We start from the raw sequence: 21,337 nt of genomic DNA, 5'->3' as shown, positions 1-21,337 counted from the left end.
TCTGCGAGAGATCGCAAACAGGCAAGCCCGGAGCCTCCCTCCCATGCTTCTTCAGTGCCCTGCTCCTCCAGGCGCGTGGAGAATAAACAGACTGGTCATTGATCTCCTGGTGGTGTTGTTGCACTCTGGGAAATGCTGGGGGTGCCGAGGGACGCGGCTCAGTCGATGGATGCGCGCCTGAAGGAAATCGCCGAGATGAGGACAGAGAACATGCAAATCAGCATCAAGCTAGAGAACGGGAAGGGAACAGAGAAAAAGAAACGTGTTGCTCGTATTGTGTCTAAGTCCCCTTCTCCGTCAGCCTCCTCCAGACCCGTTGCCTCCCTCGAGGGCCCTCCCTCCCTGCCCCTTTCTGGACACCAGATCTAGGAAGATGGGTCAGGATTCCCCCGCTCCACCCTAGTTCGGACATTTAATAGGATTCCCCTCCCCCACGCCACCACACCCCACGCCACCCCCACCCCCCACCCCGGGCAAACCGGCAGCTGTTTTAAGTCAATGGAAGTAAGATTGGTGGAGATAAGCGCCGGAGCAGCCCGGGAGCTGTCAGAGCACACACAAATCAGCCCCACAGCTTCTGCTCCGGGCATTACCTACGGAGTTTCCTCGGATGGTGATGCAACTCCGAGGGTCTCTCTCTCTCTCGCCTTCCTGCGCTGACTCGTGTCGCAGCCCAAGGAGCCGAAGCCCAGCGCCGAGCCTTTTTAGATCCCTAAGCACCATCCCCTAATTCCTGGGCATTGGGATTTTCGGCTTCACCCACACAGAACAAAACCAGTTCAACCACCCTGGAGGCAGAGATGAGAACGCCTCAAAACTTTTCTCCCCCCTACCCGCCCAGGAGTAGGTGGGTGCACAGTGCCGGCGGCGGGGACCCGGGGCGCGGAGCCGCTCTCGGGGAGGCAGTGGTCGCTTTAAAAACCCAACCTCTCGCCGCTCCAGCCTTGGCGCTGGGCGGACGGCGGCTCGCCTCCCAGAAGGTTCCGTGGCCACCCGCAGACCCCCGCGCGCGCCCTCCCGGCCGGCTTCACCGGGTGCAAACGGGGGTGGGGGGCGCGGAGGGGCCCAGGTAATGGTTACAAGGCAGCGGGTGAGGTTCCAGCGCAGGGAAGAAGTTGAAAAGGGGACTTGACTGAACATGAATGCGTATTTATAGACGCGGGCTCCATCGAGATCTGGAGATAGCCCCCTCTCCCTGCCTCCTTCCCCTCCTGCCATTTCATTTTATCGCTCCTTTAAGTGGAGGGCAGATTTTTTTTTTTTAAACATTCCTGCACGGTGTGGGTCATCGCCGCGTTATTTACAATCTAGTTACTCTGCCGCAGACGGGGAAGCAAACTCTGGGGCTCCTTCCCTTCGGATGGACAGAGAGGGCGGCCGGCCGGCTAGCGGCAGGAAGGAGGTCAGGGTGGGTTTGCGGGAGCCCGGGGGCGACCTGGAGGCAGCGCGAGCCCCCGGCGCCGCCCCCGCGCCCGCCCCCGCCCCTGCCGCACCCCCCGGGGCGGGCGCCGGGCCGCGCTGACCCACGGCGGGTGCGCTGCCCTCGCCTCCCCCATTGTTCCGACTGTCTTTTTGCCTTTTGTTATTTGCACTCGCATTGTGTTGTTTGTCTCTGAAGCCGCCTCATGACCAGCAAAGGGATTTCACCTCGTCCTTGAGAGCTACACGGGGAGCGCGAGCGAGCGAGCGACGGGGGCAGAGGGACACGCGCGCGCGCGCACACACAGACAGACACACACACACACACACACACACACACACACACACACACACACACACACACACACACACAGAGTGAAAAAGGCGAGCCACCAAAACCCATCTCCAGTCTCCTCCCGGGGGCCCCCAGCCCGCCACTGTGCCACTTTGCATCCCACGCCTGAGGAGACGCGGAGGAGAGCCGGTAAGGTGCGTGAATCGCTGCGTTTTAACTTTGTTGTTCGTCCCGACGTGGTTGCGGGCAGCCCTCCAAGGCGCAGAGCTCCCCTCTGCCGCTCGCCGTGCCCGCCGCGCAGCGCTCGTTCGCGGCTCCAGCTGGAGAGCCGGCGGAGGAGGGAGGGAGGGAGGGGGCCGCCGCCGCCGCCGGAGTTTCCTCAAGTACGGAGGGAGGGGGACGGGGTGGGGGCGAGGGGAGGCGGCGGGCGGCTCGGGGCTGGAAGCGGCCCTGGCGCCCTCGGGGGGCGGCCGTCCGGGGGCAGCCTGGCGCGCGGGCTTGGACCCCGTTCAGGAAACGGGGTAACTTTATATTTGGGCTGGGGAGCCTGCGTGCTGTGGCCGGTATTGTTTTGCAAGTGGTGGCGGTGGAGGTGGTGATGAGCGAGGAGGGCAGGAGCGCAGGGAAAATCCTAGGCTCGCTCGTGCATCTCTGCTGTCGCCGAACGGCAGCCCCTCAAAGTTGGACGAAGCCCCTTACCCTTCCTAGGACAGCAGCGCGACCCCCGGCCCGCCCCAGAACCCGAGGGGACCCCCCTTCTCGCCTTTTTGTTTCGCTTTCTGCAGTCCTTCCCACCACTCCCCCGCCCGGAATTTCGGAAACGAGTCTCATCCTTCAGGATTCTAGGGGTTTCAGAGACCGGAAGCTTTAATTTTTAATTGCAGCTACTTTCCCCCCCACCCCACTGCGTGGACGAAGTGGAGACCGCTCACGTGTTGTGTGACTTTAAGCGCGGGGTTTGGGAAATCTCGCCTGCACTTTCGGGCTACAGTGGTAATAAACCAGGGGAAAAGGTTATGAGAGTTGAAATCAAATTGGATTTGGAAATGTTTGCTTTTGATAGCAGCAGTTTGTCGAGTATTGATCTGCTGGCATCGGATGCACGCGAAGCACTGTTTACATATTTTAATAGTAATTTTCCTTACACTTTGCAAAGCGAATATATTAACAAATAGTTTGACCCTGGTGAAGATCTGAAGACGTTGGCCTCTGTGACTAAATTCAGAGTGTGGTGAATGTGAATTCACTTTGATGTCTTTTCCCTTCTCAACTAAAGCCGGTTAAAATGAGGAATTCCGTGAACATGCAGACCAACGTTCTCTGTGTCAGCCAGCCCAGGCACTCTGGGTGGCAGTCAGCTGTATGTACTTCTTGAGAAAAGTTTAGGGATTTGTTCTAACCCAGTTGAGGGCCTCACAATATCCAAAGTAGTTTGTCAAGAAAGTCATGAACCCATTTCCCCAGACTCCCTTCAGGCCTAGCACAGTTCTTCAGCCAAGGGCAAGACCAAGGAAGATCTGTGGGACTTCGGGTAGTAAGTGTGGGAATCTGCAAAGGGACGCAGCAGAGTGATTTGTTTCCTTGCTGTTCATAAGTAATGGCCCCTGCTATCCTTAAAAACCAACCAACCAAACAAACAAAAACCCCCCAAACCGACCCGAACAAAACAGGCCAATGAAGTAGGTGGGTGGGAGATTTGCAGGCAATGGACATTTCAATCAGAAAATCCGGAGGAGAGTTTTTGATCAGGATTACGGGAGTGAGGCTCAATTGCCCAGAGTGATTAGGTGAAGGGCCAGATGGTTTTAAAGTATACGGAAATGTTTTTAAGTTGGACTTTTATAGCATTTAAAAGGAGAACGATTTCTTAGAGTCTTTACAGAACTGCTAAATTTTGATCTGTCTAATTTTGAAGGAATTCAGCTGTAAGTGAACTGCTGTTAGCTCTGATAGGGAAGGAATCTGGTTTCAAATAAAGATACATAGGACAGAGTTTTTTTGGGGGGGTGCTTCTTTCTGATTTAAATATAGCTCTGAGGCTGAAGCGTAGATAAATGCAGCCACAATGATTTAAAAATCATAAATACTTACACTGAAAGTTCTCTTAGGCCTTGTGTAAAGTTCTCCTGTAGATTATGTCATCAACTGTTTATTCCTCAGAAGTATACAAGATAACAATCATAAGCATCACTTAAAACTGATGCAACACAGCATCAGTGAAATCCTTCAACTGGTAGGGGTTGCTTTTGTTTGCCTAAAAGGTAGATCTTTCATCACATGAGTTGTTTAAAAACATTTAATTGTGGGGGTGGGAAGGGATGTGCATAATTATTTAGTTATTTGTGTTAATTATATAGTAGCATACTCGCTTGAAATTCTTCCTTTTTTCTTTCTTTCCAGTGGTCTTCTAACAACTTTGTACGTGAAGAAATAACAGTTTTTGTTTGTGTGTGGGTTTTAAAAAAATCTCTTTTTGTAGCCTTTTTGAATGGGCAATATTGAACCTTAAAATAGGGGGAAAAAAAGCTTCAACTATTAATACAGAAACCCAGTATTTGTTTTGTTGTTGAGATTAAACTGTTCTGGTTGAATGGCAAACAGAATTCAAAACTCAAATTTATTTGGTAAATAACCAGGCATTTGACATACAGTGGTTATTTCAAGTTAACTTAGTTCTATACATGTAAATGCACATCCTGTTTAGACTGACACATGGTTTTGTAAAAGAGAAAAATGAATGAACGCTTATAAAGATGTTATCTGTGGCATATATGGGGTAAATAGTAAGTAACAAAAGAATGAAGTTTATACTCAAGCATGGCTGCTTCCTTTTTTTTTTTTTTTTTTTTGTCCTTGTTGGGGGTAAGGCATGAACTGTGGGGAGAGTTTAAAATTTCATTTTCCAGCTAAAAGACTGAATTTGAATGCTTGGAGAATTTTTTCCATTATAAAGCAAATGAAAAATATAATGATTAAAAGAATATACTGTCTTCTTGAAAAACTCTCGCCCTTTATTGAGTGATAGGCAGTCATTGTTTTGAAAGTATGTCCAGATTATATTAAAAATGTAATATGCAGGGCAGGACAAAACTTATTTTTATTAATCTTTTAAAATACACTGTATTTCAAATAACTTAGAAGTCTAATGTTGAACACTATTTAGATTTCCAGCAGGTAAAATTGTTGGATACGATTGATTGGCGTAACCTGGATGATTCACCCAATATCTGATCATCTCCAGTGGTAGAGAATGCTATAATTAGAGTTCTGAGAGTAACCTGGAGAACTTATTTGTCTAGGCCTGAATTCAGTGCATTCCCTCACACACTCGTCACAATTTTTTAGCCTTAGAAATGTAGCTTTATTTTAAAGGCAAAGAAAGTGCTTGGCTATTTCAAATAAACTATACCCTGAACTTAGATTTGTAGATAGTTAATAAGATAAAAGTCCAATTTTGTTCCAAACGTTGTTTTAAAACACCCATTTGTAAATTGTCTACATTTGGTTTTCATATGTTAATGATTTGGGATCTGAAACTTCTTTCAAAAAGGCATTTTGGTTTATCTTTAAAAACACCATGCAAAACTGTCTAAACAGCTCTGTAAATAAACTGTTCCAAATGCCTCAATTTGATGAATGAATTAAAGAATTATAGTTCCTAATCCAATTACGATCAGTCTTGTTATTCCATTTCCCATTCCAGGGTGCTTGGGGAGTGGGGATGGTAAATGATTCTCAAATGTGAGTGGGTCCTTGTTTGTTTTCCGTGTGTGATATAACAAAAACACTTGTCCCTAACATTTAGGAGAAGGACTTTAGACGTAGAAGCGTTCCTTACTGACGTTCAGTTGAACCAACAGTTCATTTCCATGTAAAGTTGCTCATAAAGGAAGAGTCAAATGAAAATTTTAAGAATATGAAGGAAGGATTTAACCTTCTGCTTAAAAATAATAAATTTTTACATTGAAAGGGGGAGAAATGGAGCCCGTGAGGCTCACAGCTGGGCAGACACTCGGGCCCTTTTAGAAGCCGCTTTCAGTAGGGCCATATTGGGCCATTTCCACGGTACTTCTTAATAAACTGGGCTACGTGCAGTGTTCCTATTTTTAATAAAAGGGAATATGCTTTTTGGGTTGTTTCCTCCAAACCCCTACCCCTTTAGCTACCTACTTGGGTGCTTTTGAATGCTCCCCTGATCAGGGGCCTAAACTTCAGGATGAACCCTTGATATCAGCCCAGGTTGCTTTAATGGACTCTTCTGAATTCCTGCCCATTTGCCCAGTTTAACCACTGGCTCATAAACTAATGAATTCAAAGGTGGTAATAACTCATTATGATTTAATTATCTAAGTATTATTATTATTGTTGTTGTTGTTATTATTATTATTATTTATTACTGAAGTTTATTATGACCAGCTAATTCCTTAGAGAAAGACATGGAGTTTCAAGTGAAGCTCCCAGGAAGAAATACTTATAAACATAGGGATTTTTTTTCGTTGTACCTCTCAAATCATACCTTATAGGAAAGTAATTACTCTGCTTACGAGTAAGGATGACAATCAGTTCAGGGCAGCATACTGATAAAAATTAGGGGGAAAAGGAATGAGTTGAAAGAATATATGAAATCACCACCCTTTAAAAATCAAGCCTTAAAAAAAAAAAAACCCAGAAAAAAAATGCATCTCCAGAAAGTGGCAGTGATGGTGGCAGTGGTGATATTGAATTCTACAGGTAGAGGTCCGTTCATTCTTTATAGTTTAAAGTCCAGTATAAGTTAAAAAAAAAAACCTCACCTGATTATATGTTCGATGCTCAATTACTTGTCATTCAGTTACTGCATGATTATGTGCTACCCCATGTCCAAAGGGGACAAATAGTGCAGTAGTCAGAGGGATGGGCGGGCTCTGGTTTGATGTCCGGGTGGCATTCCCTGGAAGCTCAGGCACGACAGTGTTGTCACTGCAGCACCAGTTAAAGTCTTGGAGGTAGGGAAGTCGGGGGAAAGCACGATGTGGAAGAAGACATCCCAGTAGCTTTGGGAGCCTTTCAGTTTAGGTCTATTTATACATTCTTCTGAGACTTCACTTGGAGTTCTGAACACTCAGTACTGTGCCCCTTTTCTCAGCCTCTGAAGCTGGAGATTATAATCCCTTTTCTTGTAGGGATATTGCATGGATTACACTAGAAATTGTATGGCAGATTCCTAGAGCCTAGGATCTGTCATGAACTAGGTGCTCAGTAAATGTTAACTACACTCTCCTCTCTCTTCAGTCAAGTCTGCCTTCTGATCATTAATAATGTTTGAAGCTTCATTTTGTGCTTGCTTTGAACTTATTTGAATCCACGAAGAAAAATATATCACTTTCTTGAGGCTGAGATCAACACTTTAAAATAGTGATTCAGCTAACATCTATATATGATCTCCGACAGTGTGGCTTTATTAAGATGCTGTATTTGGTGCAAGTGTGAATTCTATCTTTTATTCATATAAATGTTCCTTCAGTGATTTTATCCTACATTATAGGTAAAGGCAAACAAAAACTTTAGGACCTAACTCTCATTATCATTTTTGATTTCCTATTACAGATATAAACTAGTGAAAATTTATTGTGATTTTATCCATTGCTAGTCATTCATCTCTGGGTTTTATTAAGTTTAGTAGATGCAGAAAGAGAGAAATTCCACTTGGAAAAAGAAATAAGTCTGACTTTGTAATGTTTTGCCCCACAGAGTCAACAGTTCTTTCAAAGAGAATCTCATAGGTTTGTTTGTTTAAATTGGATGCGAGGACAAAGGCACAGTCATTGTACCATTGCCTGTTTGAAGAGATGATGTATAGGAACATGGAGAAATCGTGGTTGTTTTCTTTCCCCAATGATTTAGAGATTTTCTCTGCAAGTACAGCTGACCAAAGGAAGGGCTTTTTCAAAAAGCAAATACATGACTTGATTGTTGCGTCAGTTTGGGTCCCTCTAGAAGCAGATGCCAAGATGGGATTAGACATGTAAAAAGTTTTTTGAGGAAGGGTGCAGGAGAAGCCTGGGAAAGCCTTTCAGCCCTGCTCCAGGTTTGACACTTGGGCAGGGAGGGAGGGAAAGAAAGAGGATTCAGTAGGAAGAAGCTTGACTGTCCTGCACTCCGAGAAAGGTTTGGTCAGGTGGATGAGTGTCAGACGTTGAAGGAGCCCTCTGTCTTGGAAGAGTGGCCTGCATTCACTCCCCCCGCCCCCCACCGGCTCTGCTCAGCCCTTGGCTGGGAGCAGCCCCCTGAAAGCAGGGCCTAGGTGCACCAATGATGCTAGAGGCAGGGTGGGGGCGGCAGATGCAGCACTGAGTCCGTTAAGTTCTGGCCACAGGAGATCTGAGCGGTGGGGTTGCGGTTTGGCAGTATAGCCCAGAGCACTCACTCTGGTGGGGTGGACTTCCCACTTAAAAAAAAAGACCTGGCACTTCTCTGAGTTCTGATGCTTCGTTTTTCCTCCATTATAAAGTGGGAATGATGATAGTATTGCCTAACAGAGTGCTTGCTAGCCAAGATTAAATGAGGTTATATGAGATCCTATGTACATCCATAGTACCGTGCATGGCACAGAGGAAATGCTCAGCATATATGTCTCTGTTTTTAATATACTCATAAAATACCACGGAGAGGGATAGCTGAATTGTATCAGGTGATCGAAAATACATTGAAACAATAGGTTTTTCACGTAATTGGAAGGTATTATTTATGCACGCAAGCATCCCTAACGTTTGTCTGTGAAAAATAACTCGGTTTAGTTCTCATGTTCCAATCTTTGTTTTTATGAGGCTGTAAACCGTGCAGCAGATAGACCCACTGACCTTGACCATCTTCAGGTAATTTGCCCTGAAGCGTGAGGTAGACAGAGTGCTCTCTTCATTTCCTTACCCCTCTAGGCTTCCTATTCAGTTGAGAAGCAACTTGCACTGTAAGTCTGCATTTTATCTTGAGCCTCAAACACCTTGCGAGTCTTTGCTCCCCTATGTGACTGTTCCTAAACCAACTCGCCAAGCGCCACAAAGCACTGAACTCAAGTGGCCCTCAGCGCGAGCTCCTGCTGTGATGAGTCACAGAGCCACCAGCACTTTGTTGCGTTAGATTTGATCACTGCCATGAGCAGTCCTTCGATTGTCAGCTAAGAGACCCTTCAGGGAGTTGTCCCTTAATAGAAAGTCTCTTTTCTTCCCTCCTGTTGTAACTTTAAATTAAAAGAAACTGCAGAGGAGCTGGTGGCCTTGCAGCAGTTCATTCTTCTACCCACTGGGAGAACAACATCTGAGAAAAGACGTTATTGGACTGAGAATTGAGTTGTTGCCTTTTTTTTTTTGGGCCAGCGTTGGGGGTGGGGCGGTTGCGAGGGAGGATGAAGACTGGACCCCAGTAATGTCAGGGTCGGGGGCGATCCTTCCGTATGTGATGGGGAGCATTTGGGGGATGTAAGACCTCGACTTAGCATGCTGGAATACGTGAGATCACTGGTATTTTGCCCCTGATTTGTAGGTGGTTCTCTGTGTTGGACTGTGGGAAACTGGCACCGGGACAACTTCAGAATCCAAGGAGGATGGGAGGCAGGAAGAGAGAGCTAATTTTTGACACATTCCTCAGACAAGTGCCCCCTCTGGGGAATCTGTGCCCAGGAGAAGGACTGCTTACTGTGAGGCTTTTGGCATAGTTTTCCCCAAATAGTGACTGCTGGTTGCTTCAATGTCACTAGTTAAAAAGGTCGCCAACTTTAACATTTGGAGCGGCTCTCTGCTGCGCCAGGCGTTATATCCTCTGTAGTCGCTGGTCCGTCCCCACTCTGGGTTAGAGCCTGCCCTCACATCTGATGTCGGCCAAGATCCCCTGGTGTACCTCGGGGCTGCTGAGAGCTGAAGTTGTTTGATGTGTGGTATCAGGAGCCGCCTGAGGTTTGCGTGGAAGTTCTTGCGATGCTCGGGGTTACTCCGCGGCACTGGCAGTCTTTCACGTGCGTCTGGCACAGTCAGTCTCATTAATTTACTCTTGCACTGGGAGCTGCTTTGGAACAAGTGCATACCATGTCTTCTAATTCTGTCTTGACTTTCCCTGCTTCACTTTCTCAGCCTCGTCTCCCCTGTACCTTTACCACCAGCAGGATAGTAGTGCCTTTTCTCCATGAACTGAGGAAATAAAGTGATCATTTTAATGCACCCTAACCAACCAACCAAACAAATCTGTAAGTTTGTAAAGAAACTTAATGGCCCCGCTGTTTCTTTCTAGGGACTTCCTCAGCCCCACAACATGCCTCCCTTTCTCTGTCACTGCCCGTTGGGCTTTTCTTAACGTTTCTCTTCCCACAAGGTCTTTCTCTTCCTGGCACCGTCACTACCGGGCATTGAGTTCATCTCACCAGAGGAAGTGAGATTTGGAGGGTGTTGCTCAGTACACTGCTGCTGGGTTTGGAAGGGGTGGCCATGGGTGACAGACATGTGGAAGGGAAGTTCCTTGAGGATACCGCGTTGTATCCACAATCACAATGCCTGGAACAGGGCAGCCACAGAATAAATATGATTGCTGAACCAACTTGTCTTGCAAACTGAGCTTTATTCTGATTCAAGGCAGCCCTGCATGATGGGGAAGTAGGAAAACTAACAGTGGTTGAGCATCGACTATGTTGCAGGCACGTGCTAGGTGCTTTACATGGATAATCCCGTTTAATCCTCGCAGCCCACAGATTAGGTGGCTATTATCCCCTTTTCACAGAGGGCCGAACAAAGTCCAGGGGGTCAGGTGCTTGCTCATTTTCCTCGACTAGTGAACAGACTCACTGCCTGGACGTCAGTCATTTTGACTCCACCCCTTATGTCCTTTCCATCATGCTGTGGCCAAGATCCTGGTGTGGGCTTCCTATCCATGAAATGGGAGCACTAACCATACCTGTCCGTCTGCCACGGGGTAGTTAGGAACAGGTGAGAAGCGGTTACTGAAAGTGATGCCTGAGCTGCAAAATAATTTTTTTGTTGTTTTTTGGGGGGCAGGTAATTAGGTTTGCTTATTTATTTTGGTGGAGGTACTGGGACTTGAACCCAGGCCCTTGGGCATGCTAGGCATGCACCCTACCTCTGAGCTCTACCCTCTCCCACCAAAATAATTTCTAAATATTGGTTATTAATATCAAGTATCTGCCACTGATCCGTTTATTGACCAAAAGAATATTTATTGAACATATAGATGGATGTTGCTTAAACTATACCTAAGAGGAAATATTTCCTGATTTGAAGCAGGGATTCCAAATGCATTAAAACTGGCATCAAAGGAGTTTATAGGACAGTGTGTCTCGAAGGTGGTCACTCAGTCACCTCGCTGAAAACCACCTGGGTTGTTTTTGAAAATTGATCTTTCTGGCCCCTACCCAGACGTAGGGAACTTGAATCTCTTTGGCTGAAGCCCTGTAACCCAGAATTCTTAATAATTGTGGCTGGCGATTCTTTTGCACATAAAAGTTTGAGAACCAGTGATAAAAATTTGTGTTGGTTTAGCTTGATGGTCAGTTATATATATGGCACACGGAGGTAAAGTGAGATGCTCAGAGAGTAGCAGCAGTGCCAAGATAAAGCACAGCTGATTGCCAGAAAGGCTTTTTTAGTTGTTGTTGATTTGGTTTTAGGAGTTTTGAAATAAAATGTAAAGACCGAAGTAAATTTCAGTATAGAGAACACTGGCATGCTTAAGGTCAGGACTGAGGGGGCCTGACACGGGGGGGGGGTTGGGGTTGGGGTTGGGGGGAAAGGGTGGCGGTGATGTGCATGCAGGCTTGGAAGGATCTTTCTGAGACAACAGGTGATTAGGTAAACTGAAGACCAGGGGTTGACTTGTTTATTCAGCTCTGTATCCCAAATATTTAGGAGAGTGTCTGGAACATAATACGTGCTTGAAGACCTCTGCTTAATGCATGGAATGAATAAAAATAGATGGAGGGAGAGGGTAATATGTGGAAAATAAATTAGAAGAGTTTGATTATGGTGATGTGGTTAAGGAAGTCGAGAGTGTGCTGAAAAGGCATCCTGGTGAGACAAGACAAGGACAGGGTTGTCATTAGACTGATATGGTCCTTGCAGGAGAGTGCCTTCCTGCAAACAAACAAACAGTGCAGAAACAAACCTGAGGCTTTCATGGGATCCAATCATCAGGCGACTGTTTGTGTGTATTATCTTGGGAGCAGCAATTACTACATGAGGATAGGGACCAAGTCTGTTTTGTTCTCCATATGATCATAGTACTTAGTAAATATTTATTGAATAAATGACCTGGTTTCCACATGGGTTAGAAAAGAAAGCTTTTGAATGATGCAAAAAATATCTTGTAAAAAAGAGAAAAAAAAAATCTTTACAAATGCTAACCAATAGGTTGGTGATCATGAAAATAGCAAATCTGCATAAAACTGCAAGTTCTTGGTCTGTTTGGAGTTTAGAAGAATCTCCATCAGTGCTTTGCTGTTCATGTCACATTTATTTCACTGTTTTGAAAATCCGCCGTGGTGCCTAGCCCAGTGCCTTGCCGATACTGGCTACTGAATACGAGTATTTGCTGCAGAGTGCGGTCAGCGAATGAGGAATATTGACTTGGGCCTGGGTAAGGGGTGGGGGTGGGAAATTGAAAGTAGATGGAGAGAGTTGCCTTCCTTCACTGAGAATTCCCAGAGCGACGTGATCCAGCGACCTTTAAGTAGGCATATTTCCCATACAACTCAAAGCCTGGTTATTGGAGTCTTGAGGGGAAGGATGCGTGCTAAGTTAATGACTGCAAAGGTGGCTTCAGCACTGCTAGAGGAGACAACTATTCATTTGATCTGGAAAGTCAGGCTGGAAAATGTATTGGGGGAAAAAACGGTAAAAAGTAATTCTAAACCGAACAGGAGTTTCAGTAGAAAAATGGCTCTAATTCAAGCAGTATAATGTTAACATCAATGCGCGTCTCGTGGCTCAAGCCCCGCATACTGCTTTGGAAATAAAAGGAGATTGTGTAAAGAATTAGCAATACAAGGCATTTTTAAGTGCTTTATTGCAGAGGCCTGTGATACTTTGTGAAATCTATGCAGGCTTTTTCTTCCTGCTGTGCTTAATTTCAGAATCTGATGCTATTACCTATCCTTGGAGAAAAAAAAAAATCACTCTCTGTTAACTCTTAAAAACCAAGTTTAACATTGCAGTTGCTTTCAGCATAATCTTTCTGACATTTCTCAGGAAGAGAGAAGACATGTGTTTATCTCCGGAGGGTTTTTGCCTCCAAGGTTGATATCCAGGATTGCTTCTAGGGGGCGGCATTAGAGTAAGAGGGCAAGTTGGAAATAAAATGTCAAAAGCATAAGTTTAGAAATGGCTCAAGCAGCTTGAAGAATAAGGTCCCTGAAAGAGTCGGCAGAGATTGTGTTTGGCGTGAATCCAGATCAGAAGCCAGAAAGGCAGATGTGTTATAAAGATTAGGCAGAAGCCAGGACAAGAGTTAACTCTTTACAATACAGATGACTGTTTTCTTGTGATATAAAGACAGGCTCCCCAAAATAAGTTCCCTGGCATGCCATCAGTGCCCCTTCGCCTGCCTGGCTTGAAATAACAGTCAGTGTTGATGGATTGTTTACTGTTGCCAGGCATTTTGCTAAGCAGTTTATTTTCACTTTAATGATTCTTCCCAGCAATTCTCTGGTGTAGATACAACTGTTGCCCCATTATACAGATGAGGAAACTGTGCTGGCCCAAAGTAGCATAGCTGGTGTGTGGTGGAGCTGAGACTTGAATTGAGAATGTCTGATTCTGAAGCCTGGACTGTTACCCTTTGTAATTTAGAAAGTGTATTTTAAGTCCTGTTGAGTCATTCCTCAAAATGATGCCTCTGTTCCACCCCGCTTTTATATGTACTTCTATCACTCTAAGATGGGCTCTTTTCAGCTTATTTCTGAACTTTTGCAAAGTTCCCCAAACGACGACCTCTCCTTAGCACCTGCTCTGTTTACCGCTGCCGAGTCGGTCTTCCTGACATGCCAGGTAGACCATGTTGCCCCTTTGTTAAACACTCAGAGTGCCTGGATACGACACTCAGATGGGACCCAGACTCTCAAGTCTGGTTTTTAAGGGCCTTGCAACCTACCTCCAAATCTTCTACCTTCCCAGGCTCATATTTGAAACGTTCCTTTTGAGAACAGTTTGCTTCTGATCTGGACTCAAGCCGAACTCAGTCTGAACACAGTTTCTCAGATGACGCCCCAGCTGTCTGCAACACGTCAGTCTCATCAACCCTTTCCAGAATGCTCATGCCAGTGGCCTTCCATGGGCATCATATGAAAAGCTGATGCTGGAATCTGAACCCTGTAGGACTCAGGGACTTCTTCCAAAGTTGCTGTTTCCATTTGCTTTATTTTTTTTTTTAAATTTTATTGAAGTATAGTCAGTTTACAATGTTGTGTCAGTTTCTGGTGTACAGCACAATACTTCAGTCATAGCATACAGGAACATACATATATTCATTTTCATATTCTTTTTCACCATAAGTTACTATAAGATATTGAATATAGTTCCCTGTGTATAGAGTATGAACTTGTTGTTTATCTGCTTTATGTATATTAGTTAGCATCTGCAAATCTAGAACTCTCAATTTATGCCTTCCCACCCCCCTCCCCTCTAGTAACCATGTTTGTTTTCTACATCTGTGAGTCTGTTTCTGTTTTGTTAAATAAGTTCATTTGTTTTTTTCTTTTCTTTTCTTTTTCTTTTTAGATTCCACATATAAGTGATATCATACGGTGTTTTTCTTTCTCTTTCTGGCTTACTTCACTTAGTATGACAATCTCCAGGTCCATCCATGTTGCTGCAGATGGCATTATTTTATTCTTTTTTATGGCTGAGTAGTATTCCATTGTGTAAATATACCACAGCTTCTTAACCAGTCATCTGTTGATGGACATTTAAGTTGTTTCAATGTCTTGGCTCCTGTAAATAGTGTGCCTGTGAACTTTGGGGTGCATGTGTCTTTTTGAATTAGAGTTCCCTCTGGATATATGCCCAGGAGTGGGATTGCTGGATCATATGGTAAGTCTGTTTTTAGTTTTTTTGAGAAATCTCCATACTGTTTTCCATAATGACTGCACCAAAACTATATTCCCACCAGCAGTGCAGGAGAGTTCCCCTTTTTCCACACCCTCTCCTCCATTTGCTTTCATGCCTCCTCTTCATTTGACGTTCCTTGGTTCCCAGTCCACGTGACTCTGTACTTCAACTGTCTTTTTTTGTTTTTCTCCCTCATTCATTCAGTAACTAATATATATTTACGGAGCACCTACTCTTAGCCAGATACCACAGTAACCGCTAGAGAGTCTGTGACATGGGGAACAGGCACACACTTGTATGCAAGGACTTAAATTCTTTTAGGGAAAATTAACTTTGATTAAAAAAAATCATCTGCATTTATGATTTCAAATTGTGGAACTGTATTTCAGAGAAGTATGTACAACACCTATCGGAAGTCTCTGATATTTTGGCCGGACAGTCAGAGGAGGCTGGCGTGAGGAAGTCACATCTGAAGGATGGTTAATGAGGTAAAGAGGAAAAGAGAAAAAACAAAAACAAAACCTTTTGAGGCATACGGAGTAGCATATGCAAAGGTCCCAAAGAGAGAGAGAGAAGGGTGTGTTGTTGGCAGTAGAACAACAAGGGTGTGTGGCTGGAACAGAGTGACTGGGAAACGGGTATAGATGGGGCTGTAAAGGTAAGTCTTCATAATAAGGGTGATAAGAAGCCCACGGAATACTTTTAAGCAAGAGATGAATAGAATTTGTGGCCAGAGCACGTAGACCAAATGTAAGAGAGGAGGGAGTGGATTTGGTAGGCTAATGAGTGATTTACGCAACAGAGATGGTGGCTTGGATTTTGAACTTTAGCAGTACTGTTAGAGATGGAGACAAGAGGAAGGGTTTCACAAATACACATGGAGGGACAATCACCCAGTTTTAGGGGCTTTGTTCCCCATTCCCCCATCACTAGCCTAATGGGATATTTTGCCTGGTAATTTACCCACTGTTTCCACGTTTCATAGGTTTAGAATAGAGACCCCTAAGTCAGTATACCTCCCAGGGGCTCTCCTGGCTGGATCTGTACCTGCTTTAGCCCCCCCCCTTTTTAATAGCTTTATGTTTTATTTATTATTGTATCACTTAATTATTTTATTTTGGTAGGGGGAGGTAGCTAGGTTTATTCATTTTTAGGTACTGGGGATTGAACCCAGGACCTGATGCGTGCTGAGCAAGCCCTCTACCGCCTGAGCTACCCCCTCCCCCACCTGCTTTAGACCTTGAGTATTCAAGCAGAGAGACTTGACACAAAACACGCAGTGCCTCCTGTCTGTACTTACGCATTTGCCTCCACATTTCTGTGCTTCCCTTTTGTACATTATCATCCCTTCATACAGATTTCCTGAAACCCTACCCAACCCTTAATTTTCACTTTGAATTTTGCTCTTTCACAGCATCCTCCTAGAATATACTGAGTGAAGAGGTCTCCTTCTGATCTTGTGGTATTTACGTCTGTGACCACTTTTTAAGCTTTATAGGTCATGCCAGATTGTAAGCATGTTATGAACATGTCTTGTCCTTTGGGAGAGATTGTGAGTTGCTGCCCAGGCACGTGGATGCTGTAGTTCAGTGTTATACTCCTGTATTGGATCACTGTTTATGTCTTCCTGGCATGGCAATCTCTTAACCTCTCTCAGTCTGTGACTCTTCATCTGCAGAATGGGGATAATTATATGTACTTCATAAAGCAGTTGTGCGGAACCAGTAAGAGAATGAGTACAAATTACGTAAAACAGTCCTTGGCCCTAATGAGTTTTACCATCTGATGACATTTTAATTAAGTTCATAAAAATTTTTCTTTGAAATCAGAAACCTGTATCTTATTACTACTTTTGTCTACTTGGAGCTCTGTAAATATTTACTGAATTCAGATTTGAATTTAAGTGTATGTATCATTTCTGGCAGGGGATACAAATATAAGTAAATCTTGGTTCTTATCTGCACAAACCTCTGTTTGATAGGGAAGCTAGTAACATAAACTGGTGATTATATATCAAGTGTGATAGGCATAGTGATAGAGTATTTTGAGAACACAGAATAGAGGTTGGGGAAGGTTTTCTAAATGAATTAATGTGTGAGCTGAGCATTTTATCAGCCAATTGAATACATATTAAAATAATGTGTTTACATTGTATAAAACTCAAAGTTACATAATAAAAGTGCACTCCTGGCTTATTGACGATCATGCCCACTCGATTCGTACCACTTCCAATTCTGTATTTCTAAATAAAATGTTCACTCCTTATTTTTCTTTTTTTTCAATAAAATGTTAGTTATTGATTGCCCTCCTACTAGTTGGCTTTGTTATACTGCTCTTCCCCGACCCCTTCTTCCAAAGATCGTATGTATTCCTTTCCCCATTGTCCCAATGTAATCTCATCATTTTTTTTAGGGTTAAATCAGTTCCGTAAACAGTTACTTGACTCCATAAATGTTATCACTGAGAATATTATGTATTGATTACTTTTACTTTTTATACAACATTTTTTTGTTTTCCTGGAGCTACTAATGGCTTATGTTCAAACCTGTAAATTTTATTAGGAGTGTTCAAAGTTTACTGGAATTTCTGAGTCAGGCTTAAAAAGAAGCAGTGGCACATCCAGGGTAAGTCTTGGGGGGCAGTCAATCCTGGTTGCAAGGAGCATTTTATCCCTGACATAATTTACAATTATGCCTTAGAATTAAGTAATAAAAAGCCCCTTGACTTTTAGTCAGTTACATTATACTTCCTAAAATTTCTGCAGTCACTGCACCCTCTTATTGCCTGCACTTGGGCATGCTGTGCCCATCTTACACCTTGGGGAGGTTCTGAGTTAAGCTAAGTGTAGGGTAGGGGGAAGTGCTCTGAGAAGGGAGGAGGGTATTCCAAGCACACAGGACAAGATGAATAAAAAGGCAAGGAAGTGAGAAATAGCATGGTGTGTTTGTGAAATGACAGAGTCTGGTGTTGGTAGAACATTAAGTACATGCTAGGAACCAGCTGAGATGAGGCAGTGATGGTATTGGCAGTATCAGATCAGGGTGATCTTTTTATCATAGGCCTGTATGCCCCACATTCTGTCTTGCAGGCTGTGGGGGATCATACAATGTTCGGTAACATGATGTGCTTCGCTTGTGAATGGACTGCTGACACATTAGCCCCCAAACGAAGAACCAGCTCCTTAGGCCAGCAGTTAAAATGCACATTTGGTGACATGTTAATACTTTAGGGGTACCCTGCCAGTACAGTTTTTGGAGCACGTAATCTTCTAGAATGTGTGCATGTGTGCGCACACACACACACATATTCATCATTTCTGTATGCGTGTTGTCCTTGAGCCAATATTCAGGGCACAGTAACACCGAGAGCAAGGTTCAGTTTAGATGATAGCCAAAGTAATGGTGGTATTGCATCAGGGCTCCCCAGACGCCGACGCTGACATGTAGATTTGCATCAGTTGATTTACTGGGCGGGATCTTGGGGACAACACCTGCGAGGGGCTGAGAGAAGAAGCAGGATGGGCCTGAGGAGAAGCTGACTGTGATGCAGCTGAGGCTTTAGCTAACTGCCGAGGAGCTCTGGAGCTGGATGGCTCCTCAGAGATGTCCTGAACTGAGGCGAGGGGCCAGGACTTTGCAACCAGACATCGGTGCTGGACATGGGCCCCCCTGGGGAGCCAGGGGAACTTTGGATGAGGGCAGCTCTTGAGAAGGGCTTTAGATGTGAGTCTCTAGATGCTAACATCTTGGCAGCTGGGAACTGAGTGCCGCTGGGTAGTGCACCACAGCATCCACTAAATACAGGCTTCACAAGGCTCTCTCTCTAGTTTCTTGAATTCGCATAGATTGTCCTTGAATTACGGCCAACGAAGAACTAGCAGTGAGTCTAAGAGATACAGTTCTACCGTTTTCCCGTGTTCACTTATGTTTGCATTATTAGTATTACTTGAACAGCCCCAGATTTTTGTTTTGTAGGAAACCTTTTTAAACCACTTGTCTGCTTTATGAGGGTTAATTTAGCTAAAAAAGAGACAGTGCAGTCCATAAGCCACTTCCTCAGGCATATGAAAACTGTAATGTGTGACAAAATGGTGAAATGAGAGAGAGGGAAGGGCATTCAGTCGTTCCTGTTGTGAAATGAAGGCCCCTGTGGGAATCTATTAGTAGTTAGATTAAAAAAAGAAACACATGGATCATCTTGAACTTCCAGCTTTGGAGAAAATGTCTTTATGGAATGAGGCCCAGGGAACATTTTAATTGGAGGTAGGACAGCTGATCGGACGTAGACATATGGTGGTGGAGATGGTGTCTCTGTGTATTGATGAAGGAAGAATTCTTGCCCAGTATGTGGACAAGAGTGTAGGCCTCTGTTTTTCAGATTCCCAGATGGGCATCTAAGTCACTCCCTCCTTACTTTTCTTCCCATGTGTGTTCGCCAGCAATGGAAAAGAAACTATTACTTTACTAATGGTCAATACACAAAGGCATGAGATAAAGAAGGAATAAAGGATATCTGCAGAATAAGAAACGTTGGTAGAAGTTGTAACATTTTTTTTTAGCATACCAGTGGCACCCACCTTGAAGACTTTTTGAGCTAGTTTTCTAGAGCGTAAGTTACATACTAAATAGGGGAGAAAGTGCATTGGCAACAAATTTTGGTAATTGTATGAGTTTGACCTATGCAACTATTTAAATGAGATAGTGTCAGCTACACGAATTAAAGATAATTAAGATTTTAGAACACAGTTGTGATACTTTAAGATATTTTAAAAATCATGAAGGGAGTGTGTGTGTGTGTGTGTGTGTGTGTGTGTGTGTGTGTATACACATGTGTATGTCTGTGTGTTTGTGCTAGCCAGGGTCATAATGACTTAGCAGTTTTTCCTGTTTAGCAATTCCTCATAATTAACTAAAAGGTTGGGGCCACAGTGACACCATTACCCCTCGGTATATCTGGCTGTAGTTTTATGAGCTGTATCCTGTCTTCTATTCCAGAATGCTTTTGAAAGTTCTCTCACTGCTTATTTTTCCTCTGATTCATACATTTACAAATCAGTTGCTTGCAGTAATTAAAAGATACTTTTATTTGTGTCATCTCAGCAATAGGGATCCTGAAAAGACAGAAATCTTTCATAAATGTACTAAGTTTCTTCATGCCCTTTTGGAATTTTAGATGTTTTAAAGTATTTTTATGGCAAAACTCAGCCTGGCTTTAAAGAATTATTTCAGATTCATCTTGTGCCTGAACTTTACATGGCTTGGCTTCCTTATTAAGAACTCTTATTTTGCTGGTAAAAGTTCATTTCGGTTGTGTTTTCATTTTTATATTTAACAGTGTCTGCTAACAAGGTGTTGGTTGCTTTGAATTTCTTGGAAGGAAGGGGATAAATACATTTCATGTAGCATTATTATTTTCATTACAGGTAAAATTAAAGGTAGCCAGATTTGGAACCAGTATATAGAAATCTTAATAAGGATATGGTAATCATGGTTGAATTCCTAAGGAGACCTAATCACATAATCCTAAATAGTTCTTAAGTTAAAAGGCAGAAATCTCATTATACTAGAGAGTGACATTTTTAAAAAATAATAAAAAGCAAGATTCCTTTTTTATATACAGAGACATGGTCTTTCCATTACTGAGTAAAGGACATATACTGTCTCTCAAAAAATACTGTGCCTTGAAATCTTCAGGTGATTCCATACATATTTGTTCTTATTCTCTTTATGACCATTTGTATATTGATCTTAACAGTAATTTTAAATGCACAGTGTTGTTGTATTTGACTGTGAATTAACTCATATTCATTCATATAAAACATTTTTATTGTGAGTCTGTTCTTTGCCTCATAGGACCAGCGTGGAGGAGTGAGGTCACACAATGGTAGTAAAAAGAGAATCGGCTCCTGCCCTTATGGAGTTTCCAATCTGGTGAGAAAGATGGAGGTTAATCAGCTTATTCATGCTGGACAGACGTTCTCTCCTCCAGTGTAATTGTGACTGGTAGCTGGATCGTTAATTTAAAAAAATCGCTAAAGGATACACTCTCAAAGGAATGGCACTACCCTTAAATATTTTAGGATTTTAAACATAATGTGCTTAATCAATTTGCTTATCGATGTTTCATTGATTATCAGTATTCATCAATTTGCCAATCAATCGCTGGGTAGTTGAGGCTTTGGAGGCCGAATCTCTTGAGTGACATTCTCCTTGTCATCTTCCTGGGTAAGTCACACCCAAAATGTATAATCTATGGTTTTTACTTTTGATTTGCTAAAAATGGCAGGAGAACTTAAAAGCATTTGGCAAGCAATCTGAGTGCAGGGTTCGTCTAGGTTTTTAACAACATTTTTATTCTAATTTTCTGAAGCTGTTTGACACCTAATTTAGTGGTTTTAAAAAACAATTTACCTTTATTCTTTCCAAAGCTTTCACTCTAGTGTCACTAACGTTCTTTTACCCTCATATTTTATTACTTATGTAATATTTAATGAATTTACCCCATTACAATAACAAATAGAAATGATCTAAACAGGCTTGGATGG

At 43.5% G+C, this 21,337-nt stretch overlaps 1 protein-coding gene across 5 annotated transcripts in view; it reads left to right on the top strand.

Annotated features, from left to right (window-relative positions):
- The first annotated feature begins 1,539 nt into the window (after positions 1-1,539).
- SOX5 (SRY-box transcription factor 5) overlaps positions 1,540-21,337 on the top strand; it is a 903,293-nt gene continuing 883,495 nt past the window's right edge. For 3 of the 5 annotated variants that reach the window (XM_074357824.1, XM_074357826.1, XM_074357825.1), the window contains exon 1: positions 1,540-1,908. The gene's annotated coding sequence lies outside the window, so the exon portion shown is untranslated. The remainder of the gene's footprint in view (positions 1,909-21,337) is intronic. The other 2 variants (XM_074357827.1, XM_074357830.1) reach the window with 1 other exon arrangement.

This window comes from Camelus bactrianus, chromosome 34 (genome assembly GCF_048773025.1).
Source record: "Camelus bactrianus isolate YW-2024 breed Bactrian camel chromosome 34, ASM4877302v1, whole genome shotgun sequence".
In the NCBI taxonomy this organism is placed as follows: domain Eukaryota; kingdom Metazoa; phylum Chordata; class Mammalia; order Artiodactyla; family Camelidae; genus Camelus; species Camelus bactrianus.
The sequence above is the reverse complement of the archived record's forward strand: the minus strand, read 5'-3'. Positions and strand labels throughout refer to the sequence as shown.